The 26,475-nt window shown below is 40.9% G+C and overlaps 1 pseudogene; it reads right to left on the minus strand.

Moving 5' to 3' along the window:
* Window positions 1-188: 188 nt before the first annotated feature.
* LOC106566718 (voltage-dependent L-type calcium channel subunit beta-4-like) lies at window positions 189-25,413 on the minus strand (annotated as a pseudogene).
* Between the last annotated feature and the right edge of the window lie 1,062 nt (window positions 25,414-26,475).

The raw sequence follows: 26,475 nt of genomic DNA on the forward strand, positions 1-26,475 counted from the left end.
TTATATTTAGTGCAGTTATTGCATTACAAAGCAACCATCAACAAATACATTTGTGCAATTTTTTCGACTTACACACAGTGGAAGTCCAAATAGGCTAAGGCGTTTTAAGTCTTTCAATCTTAGGCTTTGTATTGCATACAGAATGTAAGACAGAGGAAACTGTAACCCTTTTAAAAATTGTTCTTCATTCATTCAATTAATTCCTGTGTTACAGAAAACTGCAAAAACGTTAATGAGGGATGAGTGAGAAGACGGATGGACAGACAGACAGACAGACAGACAGACAGACAGACATGAGAGAGGGAGGGGAGAGGGTGAATCTGGCATAGTACTGTAAGAGCTGCAACACAACAACCACATAAAGACCTCCCCTACCCTAATAAAGAAACCCCTCCCATAATCTGTCCTCTTTCCATTCTCCCTTCTCCAACTATCTCTGTTCCTCTCCACCTTCCCTCCTCCTTCCATATGAAAGCATCTCACCTGTAGGCTAGAGACGGCTGAGGGCGGGATCATGATGTTCTGCTCCAATAGCCTGTTGATAGGGGTGGTGCGGGGAAGATGAGTGGCACGCCAGTAGACTTCTAAGTATTCAGCTAAGTGCTCACATGCATCCTCCAATTGGTTCTCATCCAGAATAACATCAAAAATCTCCTATTAGGGAACAGTGGGAGGGTAATCAAAGCCAGACAGTTGGTTGGGTTGCAATTGTGAATAGTACTGTATGGTGGGTAAGCAGGTAGCCTAGTGGTTAAAAGTGTTGGGCCAGTAACCAAAAATTAAAAACCTGTCGATGTGCCCCTTGAGCAAGGCACTTAACCCTAATTGCTTCTGTAACTTGCTCTAGATATGAGCGTCTGATAAATGACTGAAATGTAAAATGTGTCCGCGTACAGGGGGGCATTGAGACAGCTTGTCCCCAGGCATCATCTGCACGTTCAGATGTTTGCTCTGAGACTTCCCCCGGGACTTGATCAGCCTCTGGAGCACCTGGGAGAGAGTGGGGAGGAGAGACAGGGAGAGAGGGAGATAGAGGAGAAGGTAGCTTTATAAAGAAGGATTTATAAAGGCTTAATAAACAAGAGAAATTCAAAAGATGAAAAGATATCGTCATATATCCTCAATGAGGCCCACTTACACTACATCTGTGTGTGTGTGTGTGTGTGTGTGTGTGTGTGTGTGTGCGTGCGTGCGTGCGTGCGTGTGTGTGAGTACTCACCCAGGCTGGAGCGAGTATTGGATCTCTCCATGATGGGCCTCTTGTTGAGGACAGATCTCTTGGCTAGAGAAAGGTCTGCCGTGATGCGTGTAATGGAGATTCTGCAGGTGTCAAAAACAAAACATGATAAACACAAATAACACAAATACGCTGCTAATACACACTACAGATAGAAGACCACAGTTGTGATGGTGATTCAGAAAGGGACCAAACAGAGAGAAAGCAAACAAAATAACAATTGTGTCATAGATGTGCATATGTAGCAGTGTCAGGTGTGTGCGTACTGGTAGCGAAGTCAGGTACAGGAGAGCAGAGAGTTATGAACAGGCGCACTCTTTATTGAGACAGGAGAAACCAGCAGACAGACGCAACTGCGCCAAAAACCTCCAGCCCATAGGCAAAAGTGCACAGTAATTTATGTTTAACAATAAACATCTTCCTGAACAACACGGTATAAGTAAACCAGTCTGGCGCGTCAACAATTAACATGTAACAAACAATTTCACACAAAGACATGAGGGGGAACAGAGGAATAAATACATGCAGTGTGATTGGGGAATGAAAACCAGGTGTGCAGGGAACAAGACAAAACAAATGGATCAATGAAAAATGGAGCGGTGATGGCTAGAACGGTGACGTTGACCGCCGAACGCCGCCCGAACAAGGAGAGGAGCCGACTTCGGTAGAAGTCGTGACAATCAGTGGGATGTTGTTCCCCTAGATTATGCACCAAGTTGCACACAAGGACCAATTCAAATAGTCCAGGTCAAGAGGGGATGTTAATAATTTGATAATGATAATAATAATTCAGTGTGTTTTTTAAATTTAATTACAGCTGCATAACTAATGTTAGTTTTTGGTGTACAAACAGTTTTTCATATCAATATTGTACATACACGTTATTGTAAAAGTTTTGTATATTTTGGTTTGGCCAATCGCGGGTTATCTGTATTTCCGTACCTCCTTATTGTTCTCTCTTGCCTGACCTTTGGCTAGCAAGGTATGTTGTCCTTGGCTCCGAAATTGTTCGATATAAAACCGTGGTAATGTTACACAATGTGCTGTTATGCAACTATACGTTTGTTACAATGTGGACAATATAAAGATTTATGTTAACAAGTTTCACCGAGCTCGCTAACTAGGGTACCTATGTTAACTTGTGAGTACTTGGGACAGTGGTTGAGTGAGTGTCCATGTGCTTGTGCAGGTGCCTGAGAGCTGTGACTGCGCCAAGGGCTAAAATATTGTGTGTTGTCTCTTCGTGTGCAGGGCAAATAAAAAGAATCCAACCAGCAGACCTCCAGTTGTGGCAGTGTCCTAATTAAAAGTACACAACGCAGAACGAACCACGCTACACATACAATAGAGAAGTAAACAATTAACTACATGAATCTGCAGCTGTAGGTTAATTATGATGCCTGTCTATACTAACCTTCCATCAAACCTGTGTTTCAGGAAGTCAAACAGAGATTTCTGCATCATATATGTCACCTGAGAGAGGGTAGAGAAAGACAAAGGGAGAGAAAGATCTTGGATACACACATATCATTTTCAAAGAAACTAGCTAAGCATCAGGATAAAAAACATACAACTTTACCCCAGTATCTCTAAGTCTAAGCATCCAGCTTCACCATGCACCTTTGGCAAAATGTGTACAGTACGTGAGAAATCCTCTTCCCTAAAGAAGCATACTTTGAAATTCATTGAATTTGAACCCCAGATCAAATAAACATCAGACAGCATTAACAGTTGAAGTAGGAAGTTTACATACACTTAGGTTGGAGTCATTAAAACTAGTTTTTCAACCACTCCACAAATGTATTGTTAACAAACTATAGTTTTGGCAAGTTGGTTAGAACATCTACTTTGTGCATGACACAAGTAATTTTTCTAACAATTGTTTACAGACAGATTATTTCACTTATAATTCACTGTATCACAATTCCAGTGGGTCAGAAGTTTACATACACTAAGTTGACTGTGCCTTTAAACAGCTTGGAAAATTCCAGAAGATTATGTCATGGCTTTAGAAGCTTCTGATAGGCTAATTGACATCATTTGAGTCAATTGGAGGTGTACCTGTGGATGTATTTCAAGGCCTACCTTCAAACTCAGTGCCTCTTTGCTTGACATCATGGGAAAAGCAAAAGAAATCAGCCAAGACCTCAGAAAGAAAATTGTAGACCTCCACAAGTCTGGTTCATCCTTGGCAGCAATTTCCAAACGCCTGAAGGTACCACGTTCATCTGTACAAACAATAGTACGCAAGTATAAACACCATGGGACCACGCAGCCGTCATACTGCTCAGGAATGAGACGCGTTCTTTCTCCTAGAGATGAACGTACTTTGGTGCGAAAAGTGCAAATAAATCACAGAACAACAGCAAAGGATCTTGTGAAGATGCTGGAGGAAACACGTACAAAAGTATCTATATCCACAGTAAAACTAGTCCTATATTGACATAACCTGAAAGGCCGCTCAGCAAGGAAGAAGCCACTGCTCCAAAACCACCATAAAAAAGCCAGACTACGGTTTGCAACTGCACATGGGGACAAAAATCATACTTTTTGGAGAAATGTCCTCTGGTCTGATGAAACAAAAACAGATCTGTTTGGCCATAATGACCATGGTTATGTTTGGAGGAAAAAGGTGGAGGCTTGGAAGTCGAAGAACACCATCCCAACCGTGAAGCACGGGGGTGGAAGCATCATGTTGTGGTGGTGCTTTGCTGCAGGAGGGACTGGTGCACGTCACAAAATAGATGGCATCATGAGGAAGTAAAGTTATGTGGATATATTGAAGCAACAGCTCAAGACATCAGTCAGGAAGTCAAAGCTTGGTTGCAAATGGGTCTTCCAAATGGACAATGACTCCAAGCATACTTCCAAAGTTGTGGCAAAATGGCTTAAGGACAACAAAGTCAAGGTATTGGAGTGGCCATCACAAAGCCCTGACCTCAATCCTATTTGTGGGCAGAACTGAAAAAATGTGTGCGAGCAAGGTGGCCTACAAACCTGAGTCAGTTACACCAGCTCTGTCAGGAGGAATGGGCCAAAGTTCACTCAACTTATTGTGGGAAGCTTGTGGAAGGCTACCCAAAACGTTTGACCCAGGTTAAACAATTTAAAGGCAATGCTACCAAATACTAATTGAGTGTATGAAAACTTCTGACCCACTGGGAATGTGATGAAAGAAATAAAAGCTGAAATAAATCATTCTCTCTACTATTATTCTGACATTTCACATTATTAAAATAAAGTGGTGATCTTAACTGACCTAAAACAGGGACATTTTATTTGGATTAAATGTCAGGAATTGTGAAGAACTGAGTTTAAATGTATTTGGCTAAGGTGTATGTAAACTTCTGACTTCAACTGTAGATCAATGAATTAGCCAAACTTGGTGTTATTAATTCCACTGTCTGAATTAGATATTATTCAGCTGTGGCGCAGAGAGAGAAATGAGAATGTTAATCCGTATCACTAGTTGGAGCAGACTAGAGGTTGCGCTTAACTGGTTCTAGGAAAGTGTTTTTCAACCAACCGTTACCTCAGATGGTTAGCTTAACTGGCACCCATTTAGTCAAATCTCCGGTGTAATTCGGTCCCCCAAGGAAGAAGATGCATAGCTTGCCTGCTCCTGGTAGAGAAACTGTTTTAAGCCTTACTGGAAGGGAGACAGAGAGAGAGACGTTTACCTCATAGCCCTTCAGGGACGGTCCTACTAAGACCAATGGCCTCATAGATGGGACGACGTCATATGGAGGAATGTGTTCCTGTATGAAAGAAGAGCGAGATACCAAGGGAAAGAGTGTTAATCAAAGCTAGAAGTTCCTATAATTGGTGAAAAATTACACCCTGTAAAACAGGTTCATGCTTGTATCAGAGAAAACTACATTATAAAAACCTATCTGCTTTTGCTTCTGTTTGTCTTTTGAAAACAAATTAAGTACAAGGTCTGATGTTGTAATTCGTATATTTACCACCAGATGGCGACATGGTCCTCCAGCTCCCAGACACCATGTCACCCAGGCTAGAGGGAGAGTTCCCCACTCTTTTCCTGCACAACAGCAGAGAGGAAGAGGTGAAGCAAGAGGTGTTATTTACTCTGCCCAAAATCTGTCCACGAATATAAGCCCACGAAGTAAGGCATTTTTGTATGGAGATCAATGAGAGAGTGTTGAAAAATGGTCAACAAAAAATGTAATTGCTAATTTGCCTCCTGAGGCTTATTTGATTTAATAGAAGTTTTGTAATGTTTACATTGTAACGAATGCACTGATTTAAGTAGACACTCGTGTCAAAATTGTCAAAGACTCCAGCTTCTCTCATAGACTGTTCTCTCTGCTACCGCACAGCAAGTGGTAACGATGCACCAAGTCTGAAACCAACAGGACCCTGAACAGCTTCTACCCCCAAGCCATAAGACTGCTAAATAGTTAACCAAATTGACCCACCTTTTGCAGTCTTTTGCCTCATCACATACGCTGCTGCTGCTTATTATCTATCCTGTTGCCTAGTCACTTTACCCTACCTATATGTACATATCTACCACAATTACCTCATACACATGCACATTTTTATTTTTTGTATTTTTTATTTCACCTTTATTTAACCAGGTAGGCTAGTGGAGAACAAGTTCTCATTTACAACTGCAACCTGGCCAAGAATAAAGCAAAGCTGTTCGACACATACAACAACACAGAGTTACATATGGAATAAACAAACATACAGTCAATAATACAGTAGAAAAAATCTATATACAGTGGCGAAGTAATTCCAATATACCAATTAAACACTGGAGTGATTGATGTGCAGAAGATGAATGTGCAAGTAGAGATACTGGGGTGCAAAGGAGCAAGATAAATAAATAAATACAGTATGGGGATGAGTTAGTAGGATGGGCTATATTACAGATGGGCTATGTACAGGTGCAGTGATCTGTGAGCTGCTCTGACAGCTGGTGCTTAAAGCTAGTGAGGGAGATATGAGTCTCCAGCTTCAGTGATTTTTGCAGTTCATTCCAGTCATTGGCAGCAGAGAACTGGAAGGAAAGGCGGCCAAAGGAGGAATTGGCTTTGGAGGTGACTAGTGAGATATACCTGCTGGAGTGCGTGCTACTGGTGGGTGCTGCTATGGTGACCAGTGAGCTGAGATAAGGCGGGGCTTTACCTAGCAGAGACTTGTAGATGACCTGGAGCCAGTGGGTTTGGCGACGAGTATGAAGCGAGGGCCAGCCAAGGAGAGCGTACAGGTCGCAATGGTGGGTAGTATATGGGGCTTTGGTGACAAAACGGATGGCACTGTGATAGACTGCATCCAATTTGTTGAGTAAAGTGTTGGAGGCTATTTTGTATTTTGCCGAATGTTCAGTGGTCAGGATGGTCAGTTTTACGAGGGTATGTTTGGCAGCATGAGTGAAGGATGCTTTGTTGCGAAATATGAAGCCAATTCTAGATTTAATTTTGGATTGGAGATGCTTAATGTGAGTCTGGAAGGAGAGTTTACAGTCTAACCAGACACCTAGGTATTTGTAGTTGTCCACATATTCTAAGTCAGAACCGTCCAGAGTAGTGATGCTGGACGGGTGGGCATTTGAAGGGTAGCGATCGGTTGAAGAGCATGCATTTAGTTTTACTTGCATTTAAAAGCAGTTGGAGGCAACGGAAGGAGAGTTGTATGGCATTGAAGCTCGTCTGGAGGTTAGTTAACACAGTGTCCAAAGAAGGGCCAGAAGTATACAGAATGGTGTCGTCTGCGTAGAGGTGGATCAGAGAATCACCAGCAGCAAGAGTGACATCATTGATGTATACAGAGAAGAGAGTTGGACCGAGAATTGAACCCTGTGGCACCCCCATAGAGACTGCCAGAGGTCCGGACAACAGGGCCTCCGATTTGACACACTGAACTCTATCAGAGAAGTAGTGAACCAGGCGAGGCAGTCATTTGAGAAACCAAGGCTTTTTAGTCTGCCGATAAGAATGTGGTGATTGACAGAGTCGAAAGCCTTGACCAGGTTGATGAATACGGCTGCACAGTAATGTCTCTTATCGATGGCGGTTATGATATCGTTTAGGAACTTGAGCGTGGCTGAGGTGCACCCATGACCAGCTCTGAAACCAGATTGCATAGCGGAGAAGGTACGGTGGGATTCGAAATGGTTGGTAATCTGTTTGTTAACTTGGCTTTCAAAGACCTTAGAAAGGCAGGGTAGGATAGATATAGGTCTGTAGCAGTTTGGGTCTAGAGTGTCTCCCCCTTAGAAGAGGGGGGTGATCTGGGCAGCTTTCCAATCTTTGGGAATCTCAGACGATACGAAAGAGAGGTTGAATGGGCTAGTAATAGGGGTTGCAACAATTTCGGCAGATAATTTTAGAAAGAGAGGGTCCAGATTGTCTAGCCCGGCTGATTTGTAGGGGTCCAGATTTTGCAGCTCTTTCAGAACATCAGCTATCTGAATTTGGGTGAAGGAGAAATGGGGGAGGCTTGGGCGAGCTGCTGTGGGGGGTGCCGGGCAGTTGACCGGGGTAGGGGTAGCTGGGTGGAAAGCATGGCCAGCCATAGAAAAATGCTTATTGAAATTCTCAATTATAGTGGATTTATCGTTGGTGAAATTGTTTCCTAGCCTCAGTGCAGTGGGCAGCTGGGAGGAGGTGCTCTTATTCTCCATGGACTTTACAGTGTCCCAGAACTTTTTTGAGTTTGTGCAACAGGATGAAAATTTCTGTTTGAAAAAGCTAGCCTTTGCTTTCCTAACTGCTTGTGTATATTGGTTCCTAATTTCCCTATCACAGGGGCTATTCGATGCTAATGCAGTACGCCACAGGATGCTTTTGTGCTGGTCAAGGGCAGTCAGGTCTGGAGTGAACCAAGGGCTATATCTGTTCCTGGTTCTACATTTTTTGAATGGAGCATGCTTATTTAAGATGGTGAGGAAGGCTTTTTTAAAGAATAACCAGGCATCCTCTACTGACGGGATGACGTCAGTATCATTCCAGGATACCCGGGCCAGGTCGATTAGACAGCCCTGCTCGCTGAAGTTTTTTAGGGAGCGTTTGACAGTGATGAGGGGTGGTCGTTTGACCGCAGACCCATTACGGATGCAGGCAATGAGGCAGTGATCGCTGAGATCTTGGTTGAAAACAGCAGAGGTGTATTTGGAGGGCAGGTTGGTTCGGATGGTATCTATGAGGGTGCCCGTGTTTACGGATTTGGGGTTGTACCTGGTAGGTTCATTGATAATTTGTGTGAGATTGAGGTCATCAAGCTTAGATTGTAGGATGGCCGGGGTGTTAAGCATGTCCCAGTTTAGGGACGTAGACTCGGTACAGGTACCCTGTGTATATAGCCAAGTTATCATTACTCATTGTGTATTTATTCATGTTATTATCTTTCTATTATTTAAAAAAAAATGTCTCTCTGCACTGTTGGGAAAGGCCCGTAAGCACTTCACTGTTATTCTACACCTGTTGTTTATGAAGCATGTGACAAATACAATTTGATTTGAGTTGTCCTGATCTCACCTCCTCCTGCCTGCCTTTCATCTTTGAGGACATGTATTTCCATAATTAGAGCAGTCACTTGACTATCTTGTCAATATAATAGACAATCTTTGACAACAGACAAATCAGAACAAAGGTCAGGGGTTACAGCCTGGGTCATAGTTGGGGTTTAAGGTTACTGTTATGGTTATGGTGTTAAGGCTTAAGTGTAAAGAAGGCCAGTTCAATGTTAGTGTGAGGACACAATACAATATTAAATTGTGCCCCCAATATTCCCTTGATGTCCCAAATTCTTACAAACATCAGGACATAGTCTGAACAAAATAATTTGTGGCAAATATTGTGTAAAATGTAACTTTAGTGTTAGTGTTAGTTCACCTTTGTTTCTGCACGAGTCTTACATCTTCCAGGTGCAGAGGGCTGGGGATGAAGGTGATATCTGCTCCCTCCTTCACCAAACGACCAATCCACCAGTCATTATTGTACTTCTGTTACAATACAACATAATGCAACATTACACAGTGAAACACATCACTGCCTGATCCATGTCATTATTGTAGCAACTGTATGGTAACTACTTCTGGAAATACAACAATATGAATATTACCCTAACTAATCCAGCGCAAGTAGTTATAACCACAACATGGATGCTTTCTACAGCTGTGTTGTTCCCTTGGGTAAGAGGAGAGAGAGAAAGAGGAGTGAGAGGAAGATGGGAGAGAGGAAGAGGAGTGAGAGGACGAGGGGAGAGGGGAAGAGGAATGAGAGGAAGATGGGAGAGAGGAAGAGGAATGAGAAGCTGAGGGGAGAGAAGAAGAGGAATGAGAAGATGAGGGGAGAGAAGAAGAGGAGTGAGAGGATGTGGGGAGAGAGGAAGAGGAGTAAGAAGATGAGGGGAGAGAAGAAGAGGAGTGAGAGGATGTGGGGAGAGAGGAAGAGGAGTGAGAAGATGAGGGGAGAGAGGAAGAGGAATGAGAGGAAGATGGGAGAGAGGAAGAGGAATGAGAAGATGAGGGGAGAGAGGAAGAGGAATGAGAGGAAGAGGAATGAGAAGATGAGGGGAGAGAAGAAGAGGAGTGAGAGGACGAGGGGAGAGAGGAAGAGGAGTGAGAAGATGAGGGGAGAGAGGAAGAGGAGTGAGAGGATGAGGGGAGAGAGGAAGAGAAATGAGAAGATGAGGGGAGAGAAGAAGGAGGAGTGAGAGGACGAGGGGAGAGAAGAAGAGGAGTGAGAGGAAGAGGAAGAGGAGTGAAATGACGAGGGGAGAATGGAAGAGGAGTGAGATGAAGAGGAGCGAGCGGAAAAGGAGTGAGAGGAAGAGGGTAGAGAGGAAGAGGAGTGAGATGAAGGGGGGAAAACAGAAGAGGAGTGAGATGAACAGGGGCGAGAGGAAAAGGAGTGAGAGGAAGAGGGGAGAAAGGAGGGTTCTTCCCTCTTGAGGAGTGTTGTTCCTCACCTCCTCAATGTGCAGGAAGTCTTTGGCTTCGTAGTTGATTGCAGCTCCTTCAACAGGACAGGCGCCATCTAGAGCTCCACAGTAACTCACATTGGTCTTCACCGCAAACACTACAAGTTTAGACTGCAAGCACAGCAAACAACAATGTTTCAATTAGTGTTGCCAATAATGTGAGTGTGTGGTTTTGAATTAGTATTAACAGTGTGTGTGTGTGTGTGTGCATGCGTTCCTGAAGTATGTATATTCGTGTGTGTGTGTCATAACAAAACTCACCTTAGCTCTGTCGAGCTGGAGCTAAGCTTCATGCCGATACGCCTCACGGTCCTCCTCCGCTGGCAGGTCGGAATCCGACGGTCTACTGGTGTACGAATCAACCGACCCCTGGAGAGGGAGAGGAGAGGTGGAAAGGAGAGAGAGGGTAAATTCGTTGTGAAACAAATATAGATGTGGTTGTGGTTGACTTCAGGACAGGAGTCAGAGGTGAGGTAAAAGCCTGAAATATTATTTACTAAGGCAGCCTTTCTCTTTCACAGACATACAGTACCAGTCAAAGAGAAACAACAGTCCATCATTACTTTAAAACCTCTACAGGATCGGTGTGTCCCCCATGGGATGGTTAAGCTAACGTAGGCTAACGTGATTAGCATGAGGTTGTAAGTAACATGAACATTTCCCAGGACATAGACATATCTGATATGAGCCAGAAAGCTTAAATTATTTTTAATCTAACTGCACTGTCCAATTTACAGTAGCTATTACAGTGAAATAATACCATGCTATTGTTTGAGGAGAGTGCACAATTATGAACTTGAAAATGTATTAATAAACTAGTTAGGCACAACAGATATGCAATGGTTCATTGGATCACTCTAAAACTTTGCACATAAACTGCTGCCATCTAGTGGCCAAAATCTAAATTGCGCCTGGGCTGGAATAATACATTATGGCCTTTCTCTTGCATTTCAAAGATGATGGTACAAAAAAAATATACATTTTTTTTCTTTGTATTTTCTTTTACCAGATCTAATGTGTTATATTCTCCTACATTAATTTCACATTTCCACAAACTTCAAAGTGTTTCCTTTCAAATGTTATCAAGAATATGCATTTCCTTGTTTCAGGTCCCGAGTTACAGGCAGTTAGATTTGGGTCCGATCCTTAAGATTAAGACATGATGGTCAGTCAATCCTTCAAGTGCAGTCGCAAAAACCATCAAGCGCTATAATTAAACTGTCTCTCATGAGGACCGCCACCGGAAAGGAAGACCCAGAGTTACACTACCGGTCAAAGATTTTAGAACATCTACTCTTCAAGGGTTTTTCTTTATTTTACTATTTTCTACATTGTAGAATATTAGTGAAGACATCAATACTATGAAATAATACATAAGGAATCATGTAGTAACCAAAAAAGTGTTAAACAAATAAAAATACATTTTATATTTGAGATTCATCAAATAGCCACCCTTTCCCATGATGACAGCTTTGCACAATCTTGCCATTCTCTCAACCAGCTTTATGAGGTAGTCACCTGGAATGCATTTCAATTAACTGGTGTGCCTTCTTAAAAGTTAATTTGTGGAATTTCTTTCCTTCTTAATGCATTTGAGCCAATCAGTTGTGTTGTGACATCTGCATACAAATGATAGCCCTATTTGGTAAAAGTCCAAGTCCATGTTATGGCAAGAACAGCTCAAATAAGCAAAGAGAAATGACAGTCCATCATTACTTTAAGACATGATGGTCAGTCAATATGAAAATGTCAAGAACATTGAATTTTCTTTCAAGCATAGTCACAAAAACCATCATGCGCTATGATGAAACTGGCTCTCATGAGGACCGCCACAGGAATGAAAGACCCAGAGTTACCTCTGCTGCAGAGGATAAGTTCATTAGAGTTACCAGCCTAAGAAATTGCAGCCCAAATAAATGCTTCACAGAGTTCAAGTAACAGACACATCTCAACATCAGCTGTTCAGAGGAGACCTTCATGGTCGAATCTGGCCTTCATGGTCGAATTGCTGTAAATAAACCACTACTAAAGGACACCAATAATAAGAAGAGACTTGCTTGGGCCAATAAACACGAGCAATGGACATTAGACCGGTGGAAATCTGTCCTTTGGTCTAGAGTCCAAAGTTGAGATGTTTGGTTCCAACCGCCTTGTCTTTGTGAGACGCGGTGTGGGTGAACGGATGATCTCCGCATGTGTATTTCCCACCATGAAGCATGGAGGAGGAGGTGTGACTGTGTGGGGGTGCTTTGCTGGTGACACTGTGTGTGATTTATTTAGAATTCAAGGCACACTTAAAGAGCATGGCTACCACAGCATTCTGCAACGATACGCCATCCCATCTGGTTTGTGCTTATTGGGACTATTCTTTGTTTTTTCAACAGGACAATTACCCATAACACACCTCCAGGCTGTGGTGTGGTGATATTCACACTAAAATAGCCTGAGCACACTGAGACCTGTTCTACTGCTATGTCAGATTGGAGGTAATATACACATACTCTAAATCATCCTATTTTCTCTCTTCCTCTTCACCATCCACTGTCTGTCATGGTTTCTCTCTCCCACACAACCTCTTGCTTGGTACACCAAATACAGCACAAAGGATATAGTGGCTTCTTCTCCTCTCTTCTCCTTTTGCTGACATTTAGATACATTATTCTTTTCAGAGTAGCTTATGGTCCTGCACATGTGCTATCTGCTGGAAGGCTATTATTCACCGGATTACAGCCCATAACCACAAGAAAAGGGAGAATAAAGTGATAAGATGTGTCTTTCTCAAAGGAAGAAAGAAAGACTGAAGTGATGTGCTTGGTGCGGTTTGGGGGGTGTATATCTCTGCTCTCCTGTATTTGGCTCCTATAAGAAACTCAACCCTGATTCTGTCAACACTACAGAACCTTGTGGCGAACAAAGCTGTCCGGACAGGAGAACAAGTGAGAGGAGCGAGAGAAAGAGAGAAAGAGAGAGAGAGAGCGAGAGAGAGACTGAGAGAGAGAGAGAGAGAGAGAGAGAGAGAGAGAGAGAGAGAGAGAGCGAGAGAGAAAGAGAGAGACTGAGAGAGAGAGAGAGAGAGAGAGAGAGAGAGAGAGAGAGAGAGACTGAGAGAGAGAGAGACTGAGAGAGAGAGAGAGAGAGAGAGAGAGAGAGAGAGAGAGAGAGACTGAGAGAGAGAGAGACTGAGAGAGAGAGAGAAAGAGAGAGAGAGAGAGAGAGGGAGAGAGAGAGAGAGCGAGAGAGAGAGAGAAAGGGAGAGAGAGAGAGAGAGAGAGAGAGAAAGGGAGAGAGAGAGAGAGAGAGAGAGAGAGAGAGAGAGAGAGAGAGAGAGAGAGAGAGAGAGAGAGAGAGAGAGAGAGAGAGAGAGAGAGAGAGAGAGAGAGAGAGAGAGAGAGAGAGAGAGAGAGAGAGAGAAAGGGAGGGAGGGAGGACCTGAGGGGAGGAGAGAAACACTCTGGGGCTTTATGAACCTCTATTTGCTGATGTGTGTTTTAAAAAACATCACATGCACACACACACACACACACACACACACACACACACACACACACACACACACACACACAGACAATGCGATTAAAAACAATTGTATTCTCAAATTACAAAAGGTTAACTTGAATTAACTGATTAACTCTGACAGCGCTAATTTGAACATGTTAAAATGATAAATACGGCGACATGGAGCGCTAGCTTCTCTGTTCTTTTCACTGGGCTTCTTCCAACGTTCACAGACCAACGTATGAAGAAGAGAGGCGTGCACCTGCAGCAGTAACACTCCGAATAGATGGCATAGAAATAAGAAATAATACTACTTTTTTTAAGACTCTTGAATTCTTCTTTTTATACTCACTCTTCAGGTAGGCTAAGTTACCTTTTTATAGAATGGAATTACAGAATTTTCCATTTCCATTAGTGGAAACATTGCTAATGCAACTGTTATCACCACCTTTTCACATGTGAGGAGAATAACACTATTTCACCACCACATGTAAACTTAAAACGGGAAACTGAGATTTTCACATGTGGAGTTTTCTTACATGTGAAACTGTTAATTAGATTTTTACATATACCTTTTTTCCACATGGGAACTTGCAATTCCACCTGTGAACGTGAGATTTTCACATGAGAACGTTTTTCGCATGTGAAACTGCATATCCAATTTTCATGTGAAAGTTTTGAAAGTATGAAACTGCAAATTTGACATGCAGTTTTTTTGTAAGAGGAAGGACAGATTGAGGAGGTGAGGGAGGAAGAGAGGGAAGAATAGAGTCAGAGACACCCATTAAAGAAAAAAGACACAAAGGGGAAAAAAAGAGATGCGCAAAGGGGAAAAGAGAAAAAGAGAGAGATGCATTCAAAGATAACACTAAAGGAGATGTGCAGGGATAGAGATATAGCAAGAAAGGGTTCATATAGTGAGATACACATAAGTGATCTCAGGATCGAGATTAGAGCAGAATAAAATTGTCTGAAGGAGGGGAAGGACATAGTGATGGTGGGAGGAGGACGAGGAGAATGAGAGACACAGAGAGAGAGAGAGAGAGACAAATGGACAGAAGCTGTCCATACCTGACTGATTAGGAAGGGAGAACAAGAGCCTGACACTGAGATGAAACTGTATTCCTGCTCTCTGTATCAGCGCTGTATTCAATGTGAACATACTGTACCTACCTAACCTAACGCACGCACACATGCAAACACACACACGGCCATGTTTACTAGCTGTACATGGCTGGAGTGGGAGTGGGAAAAGTGTTAGGTCTAAGTGCTTCTTAATGATACGAGAACTGCCTTGCCCATCCATTATTAATGTGTAAAGATCAGCTCTGAGAGCATTGGGGCAGGGGACCTCACGCCTGCTGCTGGACTCAGTCCACTCACACTCACTCGCCTGGCTACATATCACACACACACACACACACACACACACACACACACACACACACACACACACACAGACCTTTTGCTGAGAGCCCACCTCTCTGTCTATATCTTTGTCTCTTTGTACCTACTTATTCTATTCTACCTATTCTATTCTACCTATTCTATTTTACCTATTCTATTTTACATATTCTATTCTATTTCATCTGTTCTATTTTACTTATTCTATTCTACTTATTCTATTCTACCTATTCTATTTTACCTATTCTATTGTATCTGTTCTGTTTTACTTATTCTATTCTACCTATTCTATTTTACCTATTCTATTTTATCTATTCCGTTTTACCTATTCTATTCTACCTATTCTATTTTACCTATTCTATTTGACCTATTCTATTGTACCTATTCTATTCTAACTATTCTATTCTGCATATTATATTAAATTATATATATTCTATTCTATTCTATTCTATATATTCTATTATATTCTACCTATTCTATTCTATTCTACCTACTCTATTCTATTCTACCTATTATATCTATTCTATTTGACCTATTCTATCTACCTATTCTATTCCACATATTATATTCTACCTATTCTATTCTACCTATTCTATTCTACCTACTTTATTCTATTCTACCTATTATATTCTATTCTACCTATTCATTTTCTACCTATTCTATTCTACCTATTATATTCTACCTACTTTATTATATTCTACCTATTATATTATATTCTACCTATTCATTTTCAACCTATTCTGTTTTACCTATTATATTCTATTAAACCTATTCTATTTTACCTATTCTATTCTACCTATTCTGTTTTACCTATTATATTCTACCTATTCTATTAAACCTATTCTGTTTTACCTATTCTATTCTACCTATTGTTTTACCTATTCTAATCTACCTATTCTATTAAACCTATTCTGTTTTAGTTATTCTATTCTAGAACAATAGTGTTTTATTCTAGAACAATAGCGTAATGATGATGATGAAGAATTGTGAACATCAAAATAGCAGCTACAAGGAGGCAGCCAAGGCAAAAGCACATCGTCTTCCTTCTCAGCATTGTGCACCGTGCTCTAAATAACTTAACTGGATAGTTTGCCTGTCAGTAAAGGGCGGGATGTGTGTTGATCCAGTTGCTATGATTGGATGGAGCAAAGCTGCCTCCATTGACTGGCTTCATACTTCACCTATCGCTTCTCATCTTATGTTTCGGTGTGATCATTTAGATTGCTGCTGCCTCCTGTTTTTGTAATGGGCATTCCGTCTCTTTTCAGTGAGCCGGCTCGTTTGGCTCTCAAACGGCTCTTTAAAAAAAATATGCTTTATATTTTTTCAAGTCAAATAGTCAAACTATCGCAAACTATGATTGGTATTAAAAAAAATTGAATTAAATTATTAAATGAAATCATACTATACCTTAACCACAATTTATTTAAAAATGCTTTGGTTTGTTAGGAAATAGAATGCTATTATTCATGGTCATTTAAAGTATAACTTTAATGTATATAAACAAAGTGCATATAAATGTAACCATTCAAAACAAATACAATCTGAACAGCATAATAGAATATTGCACCATATCAAAAAACAAAATAACAATTTGCAAAACTGTAGCATCCCAGAAATTTAAATAAATGTAAAAAAGAAGGATACTATTACACATGTGCATTTAAAGTATAACTTTTTTAATGTATATAAACAAAGTGCATATAAATGTAACAATTCAAAACGAATACAATCTGAACTGTCACGGTTGTCGTTGGGAAAGGAGGAACAAAATGCAGCAGAAATAAGTGTACTCATCCTCTTTATTAAATAAAGAAGGAAAACTGAAAACAACAAACACTATGACAGAATAACACAGTCTGGCAAGGCACACAGCTAAACACAGAACAATCTCCCCCAAAATACAAACACACCCTAATATATGGGACTCTCAATCAAAGGCAAATAGACCACACCTGCCTTCAATTGAGAGTCTCCACCCCAATTACCTAAACATAGAACCAGACTCACTAGACTAATGCCTCTCGAGTTTCCTTAACTCTTCCAAAGCCCTGGAAACGCTCATCCTTATCTTCGCCCACGTCCATCCTTCTTCCTCGTTCCTCTGCTGCTTGGTCCAAGTTTGGTGGGAGATTCTGTCACAGTTGTCGTTGGTAAAGGAGGACCAATATGCAGCAGGACTGTGTATGCTCATCTTGACATTTATTTAAACTATAATCAAGTGAACACCAGAACAACAAACAAACAAACAAAACAAACTTACAATCAACGAACAGTCTTGAAAGGCTCACTCACGCTAAACAAGAAACAATCTCCCCCAAAATACAAACACACCCTAATATATGGGACTCTCAATCAAAGGCAAATAGACCACACCTGCCTTCAATTGAGAGTCTCCACCCCAATTACCTAAACATAGAACCAGGCTCACTAGACTAAACATAGAATTACATGAATATCAAACAGTGCCCAAAAACCCCGATATACATAAATCAAATGCCCTCCTAAATAACACACCACCCCAAACCACATAAAACAAACACCCCCTGCCACGTCCTGACCAAACCACAACAACAACCAACCCCCATACTGGCCAGGACGTGACACTGAACAACATAATAATACAATATTGCACCATCTCAAAGAAAAATAAATAACAATGTGTAAAACTACAGCATCCCACTTAAAACATTAAACTGGTCCCTCTTTTCTCTCTCTTCTTTATTGCCATGTTATAACCAGCAGCACACAGCAATGCTGACCATATTTTGCATTCAGATTTGCATTCAGAAATGCAAGCTGCCTCACTTTCGAGGGGCTGATGCGGTTTCTTCTCTCAGTAATTATTTGTCCCGTTTTCAAGAAGACCCTCTCAGAGGGAACGGATATGGCCACTATGCAGAGTCTCCCTGTCATGACTTTAGTAAGCCGTGGGTAAACAGAGGCCTTGTTCTTCCACCAGCTCAGAGGATCTGCAGATGTTTGCAGGGGCTCCTCTAAATAGGATCGGACCTCCATTATGGCATCTGCTGAGGGATTCCTTCGTGCTGCATCCCCAGTTGCTCTCTTGTCAAACAGCATCCAAACAGCAGACGTTTGTGGCACTACTGCTGGTGCTTCTGCTCCATCTGATCCCTCTTCTTCCTGTTGCCCTGGTGCCTGAGCCAGCTGACTGCTGGGGCTGTCCCTCCCTGCTGCTGAGGTTATTCTTTGAAGGGTAACTTCTTAAACCTGGGGTCAAGTGCAGTGGTTTCTGATAGCACGTGATTATATTCCATTCTGTGGAACTTTCTGTCCATTGATGAACATAGGGTGTCCAACTCCGTCACATGTCCTGTGGTTCCATTTGCGTCTCTCTGGCAGCTGGCTGTGATTCGCTGCAGACCCTTACACAGGAGTATCATTTTTGAGGCTGTCACATAGCTGAAAAGAGAGAACAGTAACTTATTAGTTCAGGTTCATGTTTTGTCTACTGATATTACATTCTCATCTACTGCTCATATACATATATAATACTGGATTAAATAATGATGTAGTAATAACTGCTTACTGTACCACAGTGACCTGCTCAAAGGGTTCCAGGACTCTGCACACCTCTTCCACCACCTCCCATTCCTCTTGGGTCAGAGCATAAACAGGTGCAGTGACAATGGCCAGGGTAGAGATGATGGCATCCTTTGACTCAAGAAACCGCTTCAACATATAAAATGTTGAATTCCACCTTGTAGTGCAGTCTTGTTTAGGCTTCAGCTCAGGCATCCCCATCTGGCGTTGTGTAGGCTTTAGTTTTCCAGCACTTACTGTGCTCCTGTGGAAGTATTCCACAGCTGCTTTCACTTTGTCCACAGTGGGCTTCATCACCTTCAGAGCATCTCTTACAATCAGGTTGATTGTGTGGGCAAGACATGGATGATGGGTCCGTTTAAAATGGTTATGTTAGCTGCATTGTCGCTAACACTACAGACCACTTTTCCATCTACTTGCCATTCTCTGGCCACTCTCAACAGTTCCTCTGCCAAGTTCTCTGAGGTGTGCCTGTCGCTGACCTCAAAGCAGTCCAGAAGACAGCTAGACATCGAAAATCTTCAATGAAGTGACATGTAACCGACATGTAAGAAGTGGTTACCCTTGACGTCCAGCAGTCAGTGGTAAGGCAAACTGCAGTAGCTTTTTGGACTCTTTCCGCACTGAAGCCTGTGTGCTCTCGTACAGTTGTGGAATAAGTGATTTTGAAAGGGTTTTCCTGCTTGGAATTGTGTACATTGGATTTAGACTATTGCTATAATTTCTAAAACCTCTGTCCTCCACGATCGAAAATGGCTGGAAATCGGTGGCAATCATTTTAGCCAATGCAATATCAATTTGGCCTTGTTTTGCTACAGACATAGACTTTGGCATAAACTGGTCCATAGAAGACTGCGTTGCTGTGGGTCGCGGAGTAGGCCTACTTGACTGAGTGGATACGCTGGCTCCACCACTATAACTAGCAGGCCTGCTAGTTTCTCAAAGCTCCGCTACAGCTAGCTTCACAGTTGGGTGCACAGTTCGCATATGCCGGTGTAGGTTGTGCGTAAAACCGGCTTTATATGAGATTTTGTTTTGGCAAATTCTACACTGTGCTCTAACATTGTCTATATTATTAAAATGCATCCAAATGCTACTGTGCTTCCGACTCATTTTCCAGCTGTTGTTTTCACAGCTGTCCTTCCTCTCTCCTCGGCTGCTAAGTGTGTGACTGTGAGTGAGTTGGCTCGGCCCTCCCTCACTCATCTTTGGTTCATTGGTTGACACTGCGTGTCTGATTGACAGGAACAACAGGTGAGGCTGTTAGTCTGAGCAGACAGTCAGAACGAATGTGTGCGCTTGAGCATTAAGGCCCATATTATTTTATTTATTTTTTCGTTCTTTGAATGAGTTAATTCTATTCATTTAAATCTTTTGATTATTCTTATCTTATTTTTAAAATATTTTTATAAATAGATTCGGCTCTTCTGATATGCGAGCCGTCTTCCAACGTTCACCTACTCTTAGAGCCGACTCGTTCACGAACGACCTATCACTACTGCTACTATGATAAATCAATGGGCGAAGACGTTTGCTAGCAAGCTAGCAACGTGCATAATAGCTAACAAAGGAAGCAAGAGTATGGAAAGAAGAAGAAATGCTGATGAGCATTCTGACTGAGTGACAGCAAACTTGCCTGCCAGCTGCAAGTTTTGAGGACAGGACACAGACACACACACACACCTCCACACGCTGCTCCTAATCTGCATATTTTGTGGCCTATAAACCTGCAGGAAGATAGGTATTTTGCCAACATCTAGCTACTTAGGCATAATAAAAGACTAGCTTTTCCCTGCTAACTGGTTTCTGGCAAGCATACACACACACATTATTCCATTTACAGAGAGGTATAAGAATCTACCCCCTGGCTTTTGGCATTCCCTCTGCTCCCACAATCATGGAGAAGAGGCCTCTGAACCACAGTGTTGTTGTCCGTTTTGGACTCAAGCACTGCAACCTGATTGAAGCTCTTAACTCTTATCCACATAGAGCTTCTACAGAGAGGTCCTCTCTATGGGCCAGGCACTACACTGCAGCTGCCTGGCTGTTTGCTGCACTGACACACTTACCAAGACAGATTCATCACCAGACAAAGAGCATGCAGAAACAGGCAATCAAACATACATCAAACATACAGAATGAAAAAAAAAACACCCATACTCCGCATACTGAATTCACTGCATGAAATGATTAAGGTAAAAGAGACCCAAAAGGGTGCTTTTTAGGCGTGGTGACGAATCTAAATTCTGTGGCAGTGTTATCTTAACCTTATTTCGTTCTCCTTTTTCTCACCAGTTCTTGAGATGCTCTTAAATAACAGCACATCTCCACCCCTGCCACTCATGCTTGCTTGACCTGAAAACATGAATTTAAAAACGGGACTGGGTTGGGATTTTCATCAAACACACAAAACCAATACTGCACTCTATTGGACATGTTGAGAATTACAATACTGCACTCTATTGGACATGTTGAGAATTACAATACTGAGAAAAAAAACTTTTACAAGTGAAAGCCAATGAAACCAAATGAAAAGCCTCATAATAAAGACATCACAGAGATTGGTTCCCATAAGACTGGGAAGAAGACAAAGGAAACGGCCACTTTTAAATCTGGAGGCATCCCAAAAACCTTTTTGGCACCCTTTCATTTTATTAGTGCTTGTGGAATGTGGTATGAGAGTACTAAATTGATACAAGATCCTTGGTTATGTCATTCACATGGTAACATGAGCTAGTGAAGAACTCTAAAGTTACCTGTCTTTTGATGAAACTGGAGGTGGTGTCTGAGGACATGCTGCCATCCGAACGTTTGAACCGACTTTTCCTCTTAGGCAACTTCCTGGGCAGCTTCGGCAGAGGAGAGAGGGATGAGAAAGGAAAGAAAGAGATTGTGGCAAAGAGAGATGAGACAGGAATCAAACAGAAATCATATAAAAAGACAGGGGGAAATAAAGGGTACAACAAAAGATGAGAACAAAGTTATGAAGCAAGAGAGAGGGACAATAATAACAAAGGGAAGGAGGAGGAGAAAGAGAGTAGTAAGGTAAAGGATGAAAGAGAAGTGAGAAAAGAACAGTGGTGTAAAGAACTTAAGTAAAAATACTTGAAAGTACTACTTAAGTCGTTTTTGGGGGTATCTGTACTTTAACATTTATATTTTTGACTACTTTTACTTTTACTTCACTATATTCCTAAAGAAAATAATGTACTTTTTACACCATACATTTTACCGGACACCCAAAAGTACTAGTTATATTTTGAATGCTTAGCAGGACTGGAAAATTGTCCAACTCCCACATTTATCAAGAGAACATCCCTACTGCCTTTGATCGGGCGGACTCACTAAACACACATGCTTCGTTTGTAAATTATGTATGAGTGTTGGAGCGTGCCCCTGGCTATCTGTAAATTAAAAAAACAGGAAAATTGTGCCATTTGGTTTGCTTAATATAATCAATTTTTTATTATTTATACTTTTACTTTGACTTTTTATACTTGAGTATATTTTTTCAATTACATTTACTTTTGATACTTACGTTTATTTAAAACCAAAAATACTTTTGGACTTTTACTCAAGTAGTATTTTACAGAGTATCTTTACTTTTATTCAAGTATGAAAATGGGTTACTTTTTCCACCACAGGAGAAGCGAGTGGAAGGGGAAGAGGGGATAGTCGATGGTACAAGATATCTGGCTTTGACAGCGCAAACATTATTACAAACATGGGTGTCTCTTCACCCTGCAGTAGGCACGTCAGTGACGGAAGAGGAAGCGAGAAATCCCACTCCTTCATTTTTTATGTTTCAATGGAAGTTAATGAACTAAGTAGACCAGACCCAGCTGCTATCGCATTGGTGTCTATGGGAGACACACCCCCTTAAGTAGAAAAGATAAACAGCCTGAGTGAACTATCGTAATTTAACCACTTTCTCTTTAGGCACATTCACCAGTGTTATGGCTGCAGTGCGGAGCTATAGATTGATAGGTTTCACCTAGACTATTATGCTTTCTTGAAATGAATAGCTTCAGTATATTAATATATTAGTGGCTTCAGTATATATTAATACGTTTTATCATGTACAGTACATGTTAACTCATGCATTTCTAAAGATAGAGACTAGAACAAGCCTAGGGCATCCTCAAATAGCTACATTTCTCAAATCATACTGTATTGAATGGTGTTGTTCTGGCTGGATATATGAAATTACTGTCGGCTAATAATAAGTGTCTAGTATCCTACTGGATGATACAGAAAGTATTCATAAAGTATTCACACCCCTTGACTTTTTCCACACTTTGTTGGGATTAAAATTGATTTAATTGTCATTTTTGGTCAACAATCTACACAAAATACTCTGTAATGTCAAAGTGGTCTCTTAAGAGTTTTGTACACCTGGATTGTAAAATATTTGCCCATTATTCTTTTAAAAATTCTCCAAGCTCTGTCAAGTTGGTTGTTGATCATTGCTAGAAAGCTATTTTCAAGTCTCGTCATAGATTTTCAATTATATTTAAGTCAAAACTGTAACTAGGCCACTCAAGAACATTTAATGTTGTATTTGGTAAGCAACTCCAGTGTAGATTTGGCCTTGAGTTTTAGGCTATTGTCCTGCTGAAAGGTGAATTAATCTCCCAGTGTCTGTTGGAAAGAATACTGAACCAGGTTTTCCTCTAGGATTTTGCCTGTGCCAAGCTGTATACATTTATTTTTATTTTAAAAAAACGCAAGCATACCCATAGCATGACGCAGCTACCACCATGCTTACAAATTGTGTTGTGTTGGATTTGCCCCAAACATAACACTTTGCATTCAGCACAAAACATTAATTTCTTTGCCACATTTTTTGCAATAGTACTTACCTTGTTGCAAACAGGATGCATGTTTTGGAATATTTTTTTCTGTACAGATTTCCTTCTTTTCACTATGTCATTTAGGTTAGTATTGTGGAGTAACTACAATGATGTTGATCCCTCCTCATTTTTTCCTATCACAACCATTAAATTGTAACTGTTTTAAAATCACCATTGGCCTCATGGTGAAATCCCTGAGCAGTTTCCTTCCTCTCTGGCAACTGATTTAGGAAGAACGCCTGTATCTTTGAAGTGACTGGGCGTATTGATACACCATCCAAAGCCTAATTAATAACTTCACCATGCTCAAAGGGATATTCAGCGTCTGCTTTTTTTCTACACATCTACCAATCGGTGCCCTTCTTTGCGAGGCATTGAAAAACCTCCCTGGTCTTTGTTGTTGAATCTGTGCTTGAAATTCACTACTTGATTCTGGGACCTTACAGATAGTTGAAATTGAGGGGTATAGAGATGGGGTAGTTACTCAAAAATCATGTCAACCACTATTATTGAACACAGAATGATTCCATGAAACTTATTATGTGATTTGTTAAGCACAATTTTACTTAAGAACTTATTTAGGCTTGCCATAATAAAGAGCTTGAATACTTATTGACTTAAGACATTTCAACATTTCATTATTATTATTGTATGTTTTTAATTAATTTCCACTGTGACATTTTGGGGTATTGTGTGTAGATCAGTGACACAAAATCTCAATTTAATCAACTCAATTTGAAAACTCAACCAAATGTAAATCAAAACTAGACGTTAAAATTAAGTCTGTGCCCAGTGGGCTGTGATTGCAAGCTTGGCATTTTAGTGAAGGTCAGATTTTTTGGCCTAAAAATGGACATGCATTCACTATACAGAATATGGACAAACTGTTAAACATAATATTCCACTATAGGCCAAAACCAGATGGTAGAGCGCTTTTGCAATGGTGTTTTAATAAAAGCGCTCGCAGACATAGGATACAAGGGCTACTCCAACATACACATGTCAAGAAGTGCTTGATATTTACGGTTTCTTTCCAGCTACAGATGAGACGTTAAACAGTGAAATATAAGACACATGATAATATTGATCTGTTTTGGTTGAGTACAACGCATTGTATGCAGAGCTTAAGCAGGAAATGTATTGAAATAAATAATAAAACACCATTGCACAATGCTTAGATAATCAGAGGCCTGAATTTCGGGCTAGAAATAAGTGAGTGAAGAACCCACTTCAGCAATGGACATTGTATCAAATTATCTTGTCTACTTTGTCTCTGTAAAGACAATTAAATTGCCTAGATAACTGATAAAGTTAAACGGATAACATTGTATCCTGAGGCCAATTGCTTATACTGCTGTTTGTCATCAATCGGCAGTTTAACTGGCGTACGTAGAAAGTAATGCCAAGGCTGTACGCTTTTATTTAAACAACAAGTAACAAGATGTTCACCATCATTTTTAAGCTATACTTTGCTGAGTGCCATGCATCCAAAAAGAAGAGAGACCCTTACCTGAAAATTGTGAGACTGTGAGCCTGTTCCGACACCAGACAGTGGGTCTGTGGACGATTTTGACATTTTGACTTGCACCATCTATTTGAGAGCGCAGGGATGCGGGATGCACACAGACATTGGTTATTGGAAGAAGCCCTGAGACCAAATACATGTGCAGTAAGAGGAAGGGTGTACCGTAGTAGAATAGTGTGAGATTCTAGGGGCGATAGCTCTACATGGATGTATGATAAGCAAAATATAATTTATGCATCAAGGAATAAAACAAATATGACTATAAAAAAGATATCGAGTCAAGATGTTTACTATAGTAGACGATAAGCTCTCAGTTGCCGTCGATCGAGCATCCCAGTAGCCTCTCTCTTTCTCTGCACGCGCTTTGAGGGGGTCTTGCTGGTTTACAGAAGGCGGCTTAATTGGCATCACAACTAATCCGTACAGAAATTAAATGTTTCTGTTTTTCAAGGTGGTATTATACATTTGTGCAAATTATATTTTTTAATAAACAACATACATATTGTTTTAGTACCATTTCAAAACTGTATAAAGGCTTGGTGTTTCCTATATGATTTTGGTTGAATGATGTGTTTCATCATTTGGAATACCCTCTAAACTATAGTGATCTAGAAAGCCCTATAGGTCAGGGGGATACTGGGGACAGATGTGACATACATTTTTTATATTTATGTTTGAGTTAGTTACAGGTATTTTATTTGGTAAAAAAAACACCAACGTTTCGGCATCACTGTGCCTTCTTCCGGTTAATGTCATGAATGCTTGAACCAGGTTAAGTAGACAAACAGTGCAATTAGTGCAACCAATGACAATAGTGAGGGGTGTGTCATAATTGCCAGGTTGATCAGAACGAATTGAGAGAAACAGTTAAAAGACAATAGCCCACAGCATATTTTATATATTATGCCATTGTTGTCATTAGCATTAGCATAACATTAGCATCAACACACATTGTTGTTTCATTTAATTTCACCTATTTATTTAAATATTTCCAATTTCATTAAAAAACATTTTTTTACATGTCATTTTTTGGTTCAACCATAATGCATAATAAGTATCATGAACAGGGGGAACATATTGGGTATATGCTGATAAGCTGTAGAAAGAATACATTCATTTACAAGACCTGTTCACATAAAATATAATTGGTCATAAGACAGGGCCTGAGATCAAAGTAAATATTCAGACCACTGGGGTCAATGTTTTTAGATAGGATATCCAGTAGGCCTCCCTTTGTAATAGTAGGATCTCCATGTTACCTCCTCTCCTTGGTAGAGCAACATGCTCAATGCCTTTGTATTTGAGGGAGGAGATGGGATGGTCAGCTTCAACAACGTAAGCTGCTACTGGATGTTCTTACACCTGATTGAGCTGCAGTGTTCAGCTATGCATTGTTTTAATTGTCTTTTCTTTTGTCCTACATAGGCTTTCCCACATGTACAGGT

This window comes from Salmo salar, chromosome ssa13 (assembly GCF_905237065.1).
Source record: "Salmo salar chromosome ssa13, Ssal_v3.1, whole genome shotgun sequence".
NCBI classification, from domain to species: domain Eukaryota; kingdom Metazoa; phylum Chordata; class Actinopteri; order Salmoniformes; family Salmonidae; genus Salmo; species Salmo salar.